Source organism: Alligator mississippiensis, chromosome 16, assembly GCF_030867095.1.
Source record: "Alligator mississippiensis isolate rAllMis1 chromosome 16, rAllMis1, whole genome shotgun sequence".
Lineage (NCBI taxonomy): Eukaryota > Metazoa > Chordata > Crocodylia > Alligatoridae > Alligator > Alligator mississippiensis.
This window is the reverse complement of record NC_081839.1, coordinates 14,746,816-14,756,358: the sequence shown is the minus strand read 5'-3', so window position 1 is coordinate 14,756,358 and position 9,543 is coordinate 14,746,816. Positions and strand designations below refer to the sequence as shown.

Sequence of the window (9,543 nt, the reverse complement as noted above, 5' to 3'; positions counted from 1 at the left end):
GTCGTGGTGGATGGGTCGGTCTCGACCTGGAAGGGTGTGGGCAGTGGGGTCCCGCAGGGCTTGGTCCTTGGACCGATACTCTTTAATGTCTTCATCAGTGACTTGGATGAGGGAGTCAAATGTACTCTGTCCAAGTTTGCAGATGACACAAAGCTATGGGGAGAAGTGGACATGCCAGAGGGCAGGGAACAGCTGCAGGCAGACCTGGATAGGTTGGACAAGTGGGCAGAAAACAACAGGATGCAGTTCAACAAGGAGAAATGCAAAGTGCTGCACCTAGGGAGGAAAAATGTCCAGCACACCTACAGCCTAGGGAATGACCTGCTGGGTGGCACAGAGGTGGAAAGGGATCTTGGAGTCCTAGTGGACTCCAAGATGAACATGAGCCGGCAGTGTGACGAAGCCATCAGAAAAGCCAATGGCACTTTGTCGTGCATCAGCAGATGCATGACGAATAGGTCCAAGGAGGTGATACTTCCCCTCTATCGGGCGCTGGTCAGACCGCAGTTGGAGTACTGCGTGCAATTCTGGGCGCCACGCTTCAAGAAGGATGCGGATAACCTGGAGAGGGTCCAGAGAAGGGCAACTCGTATGGTCAAGGGCCTGCAGACCAAGCCCTACGAGGAGAGACTAGAGAAACTGGACCTTTTCAGCCTCCGCAAGAGAAGGTTGAGAGGCGACCTTGTGGCTGCCTTTAAGTTCATCACGGGGGCACAGAAGGGAATTGGTGAGGTTTTATTCACCAAGGCACCCCCGGGGGTTACAAGAAACAATGGCCACAAGCTAGCAGAGAGCAGATTTAGATTGGACATTAGGAAGAACTTCTTCACAGTTCGAGTGGCCAAGGTCTGGAACGGGCTCCCAAGGGAGGTGGTGCTCTCCCCTACCCTGGGGGTCTTTAAGAGGAGGTTAGATGAGTATCTGGCTGGGGTCATCTAGACCCAGCACTCTTTCCTGCTTATGCAGGGGGTCGGACTCGATGATCTATTGAGGTCCCTTCCGACCCTAACACCTATGAATCTATGAATCTAGTTTGTTTCAGGCAACATTTATCTTTTGACTTCATAAATACGGATTTATAGATGACTTGACAGAGGACCAGAATGGATTACGTCTCAGCTCAAGTCAGAATCCTTTCACCATCTACTTGTACAAAGGGAAACACTTGGACAGGACAGAACGCACCAGCTTGTGCTGTGGCCCCACCGTCCTTCCTGAGAGGCTATTTGTGACATCCAAGTAAATCACAACCACTTCCCTACAATAACAGTCTCCGCAGCCAGGTATGTCCATATTTTATTACACTTGTAAGAGTACAAGAGATTTTAGCTGAAAACATTCAGTGACGGCTCCTTTCATGCAGAATAGACAGAATAAACCACCAAGCGGGATCCCAGAGACAGCAGTGCTTTTGCTCCTCGCAGTGCTGAAAACGAAACGAGGGATAGTGGCCCCCGCTGAACTGTTCGGGCATGCACGTCTTTGCAACGTCAGAGAGGTCTCTTTGTGACTTACTGCCCGTTTCTCGGTGCCATTGTGCTGTAACAGCTTTGTACTCCGCAGTAGCCACGGGGGAAGACTACTGAAGCCCTGCTGTAGTCTGACACACAGGATCTCTCTCATCCCGCAGTCTATGAGGCAAGGCTGAAATGAAAGAAACCTACATGGGATATTTGCAGAGCCCGTGGGCCAGCTTTGCAATCCCCTGTGCCCTGTCCTCTTCTACCCAGCACGGGGACGGGCACCCCTCTCGCAGCCCTGGTCCTACAACTACTCCTGACCCCCCACGCTTATCCAGAGACCCTGCATGTTAATCACTGGAAGGAAATGAAGGGGTTTCAGAAGTGTGCATGCTTAAAGCTGTGAAGTCAAAACTGACATCTCAAATCTAATCGAACTCGTCAGAAAACCGGACTATTGCTACTCCTCTAAACCGAAGTGACAAAGCCTGACAGCAAGTGTGCCAAATCCACTGGCTTGGAAGTAAAATGCCAGCATCGATGTCAGAAGCCGTGTGTGCAAAACAGGACACCGACTTGGAGGTTTTTAAAGCGCCCCTTGCAGACACGAACGGAGTTTATAGCCAAGAATCCCAAGTGCTACTGGCCAGCCCTCATCCACACCAACCACGCGCGCGTGAGGAGCTCGTCTCTGCGCGCCCCGCACGGCACGGCTCAAACACGCCGCACAACCCCTGCCGGCCGCCGCTCGCCCGCACTGCCCGGGGGGGGGGGGCAGCGCCCAGCACAGCCCGCAGCGACACGGAGCCGGGCAGCGTCCCGCACCGCCGCTCCCGCCACGCAAGGGCGCCGTCGCGGTTGCACGCAGCAATCCGAGCCGCCGCGGCCAATGGGGAGCTCGCGCGGCACAACGGCGGGGGAGGAGCAAGGGGTTGGCGCGTGCGCAGCGCAGCGCAGCGCAGGCTGGGCGGCAGGAGCGGAGCGGAGCGGAGGCGGGAGTCACGTGCCCGCGCCCACGCCCCGCCCCGCTGGCGCTGGGGCCGGGACTGCGTCCGTCGCCCCCGCGGGCCAGAGCCGGGAAACGCGGCAGGAGCGGCGGGGGGGAGGGGGTGTCGCGGGCATGCGCGCTCGGCAGCAGCAGGCGGCGGAGGAGGAGGAGGAGGAGGAAGCGTGTCCAGGCCGCCTCAGGCCCGCTTTGACACCCTGCGGCACCGACGTGAGCGCTGGGGCAGCGCCGGCACCGCCCCGATGGAGGCCGGGTCTCTGCACAGCCGCAGGAGCCGGAGGGGCAGGAGCAGCGCGTTGTGGCCGGTTCGCACTCCAGAGCCGCCCCCCCCGCGCAGACACGCGGCCCGGCTGCGCTAGAGTCCGGGACCGGGACTGGCGTCGTGAGACAGGGTCGTCCTGGGCTGCGAGGGGTTGCCCACGGGTGTTTGTACGAGGGGGGGCGCGGGTGCGGATATCCACATGCACACGTATGTGTATACGTGTACAAGTGTATATGTTGGTATACATATGTGGAAAGAGTGCGTGTGGCAATGCACATACACTTCTGCCTGTGCACACACCTGCATGTACACACACAAACACGTGCACACTGTGCACACAGTATGCACATGCACGCACGCTGTACCCTATATGCTGCAGGTGCACTGTGTGTATACACCTACACATGCAGATGCGTGAGCATGCATGTATGTATATACACACACACGCACACACACGTGCATGTATGTGGCTGCATGGGCTCACATACCGAGTGCGTGAGTGCGAGTCGAGCACCGGGTGGGTTTGAGCACTCGATCCCCAGAGCGGTGGGTGCGGGGGACAGAGTTTGGTGGAGTCGCCCTTTCCAATGAGATCCGTTTTAGCCCAGGGAGGTGAATCCGGGCGACCCCTTTCCCTGGAAGCTCATGGGCTCGTGCAGCCGTTGCTGGTGCTGTTCTTGTTTCCCCTGGCCCGTGCTGCCTGCCCTGCTGGACGGGCCCAGGTGTATGAGTTAAGGTTGGTTCAACACTTCAGTTTCTGCAGTAACCTTAGGAATGGTGTTGGTTGTGGTTTGTACCACGTAGACTCGCTGAATCAGAGATACGTCAGCTCTTGTAAGCATCTGGCAAAAATAATTTTTTTTCCTGCAACATCCCAAATAAAGAGACCTTACAAGATTGTCTTGGTACATGAAATGAGTAAGTCTCAGCTGGGCTCCTTTGTGATATTAGCTCTATTAGACATGTAAACACCTGCATGTGATTCACAAGACAAACCTCGAGGTTTCAGGTGGGAAGCCATAGCATCAGAAGCCATTCGTATCTGCTGTGGTCTAAGCTCTTGGCAAGAGGTAGGGGTGGGAGTCAGTCTACTATTTTTCATAATGAAAAAATGAATGAAATTAGTTTTTGAAATGCAGGTGCCACAAAATTCAGGCAAGTTACAGAAGGGCGCCTGGAGCTGAAAAAGGCTGAGAAACCACTGTACTAGGTACAGGAAGCCACGATGATAGCTTTCTCTACAACATCAGCAACTGGATATATTTTTCATGCCTGTTAATGGGGACTGATTTCAGAAATGCTCCAGTGAAGACATTAAGTAGGACTGGAATTGTCTCCTTGTTTCTCCAGCACTTGACACTCCTCACTTCCCTCTCCAGCGCTCTGCGCTGTCTTCCCCAGGGCACTAAAGTTCCTGGTTATTTCCTGGTGTCAGGGCACTAAAGTTCCTGGCTTTGCTTACACAAAAAGTTGAACCAGTTTAACTCTGGTTTACTCAATCTGGTTAATTTAAGCTAGTGCACACCAATTCACAGGTGCTTTTCTAGGTGTAGCTTGTGCTGGTAACTTTTTAAAACTAATTTTAATTAAATAGGCACACTATCTGGCTAGGTGAGGCTTGAAACATTATTTCCCACACCCTTTGCACAGTCATGCATGCACATAGGAAAAGAAAAGAGAAAGTGCTTGATGAAGTTATGGAACCACTTTGATTCGAGTTAATTTACTACATATCTGCTCCCTGACATAGGAAGTTGCTTGGCTTACCTTTCTAGTAGGATCTATTCATTTAGCAATAGCAGTTATAATTACGCTTTAAAAATACTTACAGTAAAATCTGATTTCACATGCTCCTGCATTTCGGGGGGAGGGGAAAAATCTTGAAACTCACTTCTTGAATGAAACTTTCCATGTTTCAAAGCTCTCAAAGCTAAACAGAATTATTGAAAATTAGGGTTGGAAGGGACCTCAGGAGGTCACCTAGTCTAATGCCCTGCTTGAAGCAGGACTACCCCCAACTATATCACCCCACCAAGGCTTTTAAAATTTGCAAGTGAACATAAGTAATAGGTTTAGATGCCAAAAGTGAGTCCAGTAATGCAGTTATTTTAGTACTGTAGTGTATATGAATCATTGTGTTCCTGTTAACTTGAACATGTAGGAAGAATTATATTTGTCAATCTTCTTTTGTTAAATAGAAACCAAAAGACTTATCTAGGCAGAATTGTGGTGGGGGATATTTATTCCAGTTTTTGCTATAATTTTAAATCTTCCAATTTGAATGTTGTATCACTGGGATTTTTACCTTTAAATGGGTAAAGTATTGTTATGAAATACTGTATGATTCACACCCAAAGAGAAGGTACAATGTATTTTAAGGTTGGGAAATATAAGAGCAAATAGAAGAAAAAGTGTCTAGCCAAACCAATAATTACCCTTCCATGAATACTAGATTCTGTTTCTCACCTGTCTAAACCCTTTTCTCTGGTGAGATAGTATCATCTTTTTACATTAATCTTAGGATTTAGTGTGGGATAGTTTTAAAATTGCTCTTCTGTGTAAAATTAAGACTAACAGCCCTGATTTCCTCAGTTCTGAAAAAAGCCCCTCTTCTTCCTGATTTACATACCGTACTTAGAAACGTGTTTCTGTTTTAACAATGATTGATGGAGGTTGAGTGTTTTGCTTTTGTTTTGGCGAGTCTCTGCTTTTACATTGGTACGTGGTATCATAACTGATAGGTGATTTCCCTTGTGGAGTGGGGGGCGGGGTTCCAAAGAGGAAATCATCCACTATGAATGCTTTGGGCTTGATTCAGTACTCTGTGAAGTCAGTGAAAAGACTCCCATTCATCTCAGTGTCAGTTGGATTGGATCCTTAAAATGGCTTTTCTTGGGGAAACAAGAAAGATTAAAAATAGATTTAAAACAAAAAACAAGATGGATTAAAAATAGAATGAAAAGTTTTGACTTTTAAGCTGCTAGGTCAGGTCTAGTAAAGGCTGGTAGGGAATAAAAGTCGTAACTGTTTGGGAACCTTTGGGCCTTTTTGAAGATAGGCTAGTATGATTTGTGGTGGAAAAGCATCAAACCCTACTTTCCAGCTTTTCTTGTGCTGTTTTCAAGGTTGCTTTGAAGACTGTTTGTTGGCTCTGTTAATATCTTTGGAAATGGTGATTTGTATTGGACATGGAACTTTTGTAGCTCTTGGAAAGGATTTCTAAATGTATTGTCTACAGAACTAACCATGGGTATTTTTAGAGTCCAAAATGTGAACTAATTCACTAATTGAGAAATTAACTTTTTTTTCTTCTTCTTTCAGTGCTACAACGTGTTGTGAAGCATTTACAGCTGCTCCACTTGTGCATATTTTCAAACAGGCAGGATCTTTTGAAAACGATACCTAATGTTATATTATTAAAATGGCTATCCATACAAGGCTGAGTGTAAAAATGAAAATGCTGACAGGTATTTTTTTACTCTTTTGAAATTTTAACTAACATTTCATTGATATTTATGTTTTATTAATTATCTCTCTGAGCAAATATAAATTGCTGTATTATGCATCTACTAGACAAGGGTTGCTCAATTTCCAGGCCCTGGGCCAAATGCAGCCCCATGGAGCCATCGCATCTGGCTTGTGGGGCTCCCCATGGGTCTGGGGAATTGGCAGCAAGCGAGTGGTGGCCATGAACACAGCCTCCCCCCCACTTTCCCCTGCCAAATCCCCAAGCCCCAATACCTGCATGGCTGGTCTGAGCCAAGCTATGCCTCTTTCCCCCGTGGGCCTGGGCCACGTTCCCCCACTTCGGGATCAGGGTTGGACCGTGTCCCCTTCCTTTCCTGCAGGGCCAGGTTGGGCCAGGCCACGCACTCTTTCCCTCCCTACAAGGTCACCTGGCTAGCCTTCTTTCCCTCTTGACAAGGATGGGTCAAGCTCCTTTCCCCATCAGGGCTGTGTTGAAGCCAGTTTGTCCCCCACCTGGCCAGATGGTGCCCACTCACGTGCCAGAGCAGGAACACCTGGATCCAGCCCACGAATGTACTGGCCACTGACAGTCTGGCCTGCCGTGTGAAACTGTTGGGGCTGCACTGTACTATCGGTGGTCCATTAAACCAATTTTAAATAAACAAGTCATGGAATCACAGATTATGCGATCATAATTTTATCACTACTTGATATTTTCCTTTCAAAGGCAAAAATAGAAGTACTCTGTGACAGGCTCACAGCCACAGGGGCTGCCATGACACCCCTAGCGGCCTTGCTGCTCCTGCCTGGCTCCAGCCCTAATGTCACTCTCTCTTCATTGTTCACCAGCCGTGCCTTGCTCTTAATATTACAGGTTGATTCAAGGAGGCTGCTAGCAGGCCTTAGAGTGAGCCCGAATCCAGTAAGTTTCCACTGGGTCTGAGGCCCCGTTGGCCTCTATCCAGACATCCAACCTTGGTAGGTTCCTCTCGGCCTGACTACAGGTGCCCTACAGGGACCTAGCCTTCAGGGCAAACTGAGTGGTTCCTTTTCCTCCCCTACTCCACGCCCTAAGCCTCAGAGATGTTCTCCCTTTGATTTTCCTTCTTATACACTCTGGCCCCTTGAGCGCTCAGACCCCTCCCCCGCCCAGCCCTGGACACAGGTGGCTCTGGGCCTCTTGGACCTCGTGATCTGGGTCTCAGCCTTTTTTCAGGTCTGGGACCCCTCCCTGGGTCCCACCCTCAGTGTGAGGGCTCCTGGGATACTGGCTCTCTAAGCAAGCCTTGAGTCTGCACCCCCAGGGTTCAAGGCTAAACATAAATAAATAAGAAACATCACCGCCGTCTGGCAGACACCTCAATCTTTAGAGGTGTAACATAAAGACCACTTGCCTGTAAACCCAGTCTTCCTCAGTCCAAGAAACTTGCCTCTGTTTCCAGACCTGTAGAGTTGTTCAGCCAAAATCCACTTCCCTTCAGGGACCCGGAGCCAGGAGTTCTGCACTGTGCAGTAGCTGGGGAGAAACGAACAGACTGGTGCAGACTCTGGGCTCATGTAGCTCCAGCCTGAGCCCTCTTCCAGCCAGGTGAGTCCCTCATTAGCTCCCCCCTGCCCCCTAAAAGCAGCCTCTCAGGCTGCTTGCTCTCCTAAAGGATCAGGCACATCCCAGTGCCCTGCTACATATTCTGTATACTAGATAACCATGATAGTTGATTACTGTGTTAATTATTTGTATGTCCTTCGATGAGGAGAGGTGACAATCCTGACTAAAGTTCTGTTGTAGCAGATGCTGTACAAACGCAAATAAAGACTTAAGGTGCGTGTAAATGAAATGAAAATTCCCGTTTGTGTCGACGCAACTGCATTTGTCACTGTGGCCTGTTTGTTAGTTCTTATCCTGAAAAGATATAGTCTGAAAAAGCTCCATTTGTATTCGAAGGCCAAGTCTGTGTGTGCATAGTTTTCGACAAATGAGCTGTTAAACTCAGTAAGACTATTAGCGCATGAGGCTAAATGTATGCATAATCATTTGCAGAAGTGGGGTGTGAAACTGTAGTTTTATAAATACACAGCAAAGCTAAGGCAGGTCTTACCTTTAAAGCAGCTAATCAATCTAGTATTAGGACTTCATTCGCTTAGCTAGAGTAAACCAAACAAAGGAAATGAGACTTAATAGATACAGCATGGGATATTAGAGTTTTTACAGGTTAGTTTTATTTTGGTACTGTGTGTAGGCCACATTAGCCCACTGATTGCACTGGTTGTTGTGCAAACACACGTGAGCTTCATGCTGATAAATTACTATTTTAAGCCTTGGGACCGTTCTCTCTCTCTTGGTTGGAGGATTTGGACCAAAAAGGAAAAACACAGGGAGGGGTGGACTTTGGGGAAGTGATTGAAGAGAACAAAATCTGAAAAACGATTCTGTAAGAATATTTTCTTTTACCACCTGTCATGATGGCAAGAGGTCAGTTTGGCTTTTAAATTCAGGAGTAGTGTGTAGGTCTGGAATGAAAAAAAACACCCCATTTCTTCCACCTGTTCCCTTATATACTAAGCAAATTTGATTTAGAGAAAGAAGGGTTTTGTTTTTACTAAAACTGCATTTAACCTTGACCTGGCAATCGCATAGCATCATAGCTCTTAACTTATTTGGATATTTGATTACTGTAACTTAAAAAAAAATTAAACATGTAGGAATTAAGAACTGTAAAGTAATAGGTAGTGTGTTATTTTATCATCTCAGGTTCAAGCAGGACAGTTTCAGGAAAGTATGACTTGAGAGAGGCAGCCAGGCAGACAATCCAAATGCTTCAGTTGGCAGGATGAAGTGATATGCTAATGTAAGAGAAAAGGTGGGTGTACAATGGCAAGGAAATAAATACCCATTAAAGAGATGGGAGGTCTAGGACAGTGGTTCTCAACTTTTTTTGTACCAGGACCTATTTATGAAGATTAGTGACCAGTCCCGACCTGCCTTCCCCCAGCCCTGCTAAAGGGAGCCCCCAGCTGCCCCTGTGCCATCCGGGCCGAAGTCCCGCAGTTTGTGCGGATTTCAGCGGAGAGAGTCCAGCCCCAGCACAGGCTGGAGGGAGGAGGGGAGGCCTGTGGCGGCCCCCCCTGCCCTGGTCTGGGGCTGCCATGCCTCACCAGGCAGCCTGGTCACGGTCCCTCCAGCGCGTCCCCCAGCAGCGTCTCCCAGTTGCTCTGCCCATACAAGTATGAGCACCAGCCCAAGTGCCACCAGCCCACCTATGCAGCTCCCCCCCGATGCCTCCTTCTCTTGCTGAAGGGGCAGGTGCCTACCCCTCCCGTCCCCCCTGCCCTGATACAGCCTTGGCGCC

At 49.0% G+C, this 9,543-nt stretch overlaps 2 long non-coding RNA genes across 2 annotated transcripts in view; one reads left to right on the top strand and one right to left on the bottom strand.

Annotated features, from left to right (window-relative positions):
- Positions 1 to 1,278: 1,278 nt before the first annotated feature.
- Positions 1,279 to 2,394, bottom strand: LOC132246644 (uncharacterized). Its single transcript, XR_009458034.1, has 2 exons — positions 2,128 to 2,394; positions 1,279 to 1,644 (listed from the first exon to the last, which is right to left on the bottom strand). It is a non-coding gene; the product is annotated as an uncharacterized LOC132246644 (long non-coding RNA).
- A 399-nt stretch (positions 2,395 to 2,793) lies between these two features.
- LOC132246645 (uncharacterized) overlaps positions 2,794 to 9,543 on the top strand; it is a 28,195-nt gene continuing 21,445 nt past the window's right edge. Inside the window, exon 1 of the long non-coding RNA XR_009458035.1 lies at positions 2,794 to 9,054. This is a non-coding gene — a long non-coding RNA (uncharacterized LOC132246645). The remainder of the gene's footprint in view (positions 9,055 to 9,543) is intronic.